General features: G+C 53.3%; 1 non-coding gene across 1 annotated transcript in view; it reads right to left on the reverse strand.

The window, feature by feature from the left end:
- LOC145916241 (small subunit ribosomal RNA) overlaps window positions 1-1,418 on the reverse strand; it is a 1,824-nt gene extending 406 nt beyond the window's left edge. Inside the window, exon 1 of the ribosomal RNA XR_014404493.1 lies at window positions 1-1,418. This exon is cut by the window's left edge and continues 406 nt beyond it. This is a non-coding gene — a ribosomal RNA (small subunit ribosomal RNA).
- Between the last annotated feature and the right edge of the window lie 463 nt (window positions 1,419-1,881).

Raw genomic sequence — 1,881 nt, forward strand, 5'->3', positions numbered from 1 at the left:
GCCACTAGTCCCTCTAAGAAGTTCAACGCCGACCGATAGGGTCGCGTAACTAGTTAGCAAGCCAGAGTCTCGTTCGTTATCGGAATTAACCAGACAAATCGCTCCACCAACTAAGAACGGCCATGCACCACCACCCACAGAATCAAGAAAGAGCTCTCAATCTGTCAATCCTCACTGTGTCCGGGCCGGGTGAGATTCCCCGTGTTGAGTCAAATTAAGCCGCAGGCTCCACGCCTGGTGGTGCCCTTCCGTCAATTCCTTTAAGTTTCAGCTTTGCAACCATACTTCCCCCGGAACCCAAAGACTTTGGTTTCCCGCAAGCTGCCGGAGGGGTCGTCAAAGTAACGCCCCCCGATCGCTGGTTGGCATCGTTTATAGTCAGAACTAGGACGGTATCTGATCGTCTTCGAACCTCTGACTTTCGCTCTTGATTAAAGAAAACATTCTTGGCAAATGCTTTCGCAGTCGTTCGTCTTGCGCCGATCCAAGAATTTCACCTCTAACGGCACAGTACGAATGCCCCCGTCCGTCCCTCTTAATCATTACCTCGCGCTCCGAAAACCAACAAAATAGAACCGAGGTCCTATTCCATTATTCCATGCACCATTATTCAGGCGAAGCGCCTGCTTTGAACACTCTAATTTTTTCAAAGTAAACGTCCCGGCCGCCGCCGACACTCAGTCAAGGGCACCGGCGGAGCGCCGGGGGAGAGGGCCAGGTGCGGCCAGTGCACGCCTTGCGACGGACCGGCCGCCTGCGCCCAACGTCCAACTACGAGCTTTTTAACCGCAACAACTTAAATATACACTTTTGGAGCTGGAATTACCGCGGCTGCTGGCACCAGACTTGCCCTCCAATGGATACTCGCTAAAGGTTTTAAAGTGTGCTCATTCCAATTACAGGGCCTCGTTTAGAGTCCTGTATTGTTATTTTTCGTCACTACCTCCCCGCGTCGGGAATGGGTAATTTGCGCGCCTGCTGCCTTCCTTGGATGTGGTAGCCGTTTCTCAGGCTCCCTCTCCGGAATCGAACCCTGATTCCCCGTCACCCGTAAGAACCTCGGTAGGCCGATACCCTACCGACGAAAGTTGATAGGGCAGACACTTGAATGATCTGTCGCCGGTTCGAGACCGTGCGATCCGCTCAGTTATCCAGAGTCGCCAAAACGTGGCGGGCGCGACGCGAAGCCGGCCCGGTCGGTTTTTGTACTGATAAATGCGCACCCGCCGCAAGGCAGGCGCTGACCGCATGTATTAGCTCTAGATTTTGTACAGGTATCCAAGTACGATGTACGATCAAATGAACCATAACTGATTTAATGAGCCATTCGCAGTTTCACTGTACGAGAGCGCGTACTTAGACTTGCATGGCTTAATCTTTGAGACAAGCATATGACTACTGGCAGGATCAACCAGGTAGCTTCGTGTGGAGACGCAGGGCCCGCCGCCCGCTCCGACCGTCACTTTCAAGCTACGATTCTCAACGCTTGGTTCGGCCACGAACTCTGAAAACCGTCAAGGACGCGCGAAACATGGCCGGACGCGCGAAGCGCCAACCAGCTGTAACGCCGACGTGCAACTATGCCAACAACACGCATCGTAGTAGGACCCGCACCGTGGACGCCTTGGCATCGAACGAGCAGCAGCAAATCTGCTCAGCGAGCCAGTCGCCAACCGCACGCAACAAGCGACGCCGCGCGCACATTCGCACCGAGCTGCTTGCTCCCACATAGTAGGGTCAGATTTGTTCCATGTACTCTTGTGGTGATCCTCCTGGAGCAAATTCTGAGCGACGCAACAAAAGCCAGCTCTGCGAGCACGCAACTGGTAACGCCGCTTGTGTTTTTTGGGCTATTTTTGCCAAATTTTTTGAAAAAAAAAA

The sequence above is a fragment of the Ascidia mentula genome (assembly GCF_947561715.1).
Source record: "Ascidia mentula chromosome 2 unlocalized genomic scaffold, kaAscMent1.1 SUPER_2_unloc_4, whole genome shotgun sequence".
In the NCBI taxonomy this organism is placed as follows: Eukaryota; Metazoa; Chordata; class Ascidiacea; order Phlebobranchia; family Ascidiidae; genus Ascidia; species Ascidia mentula.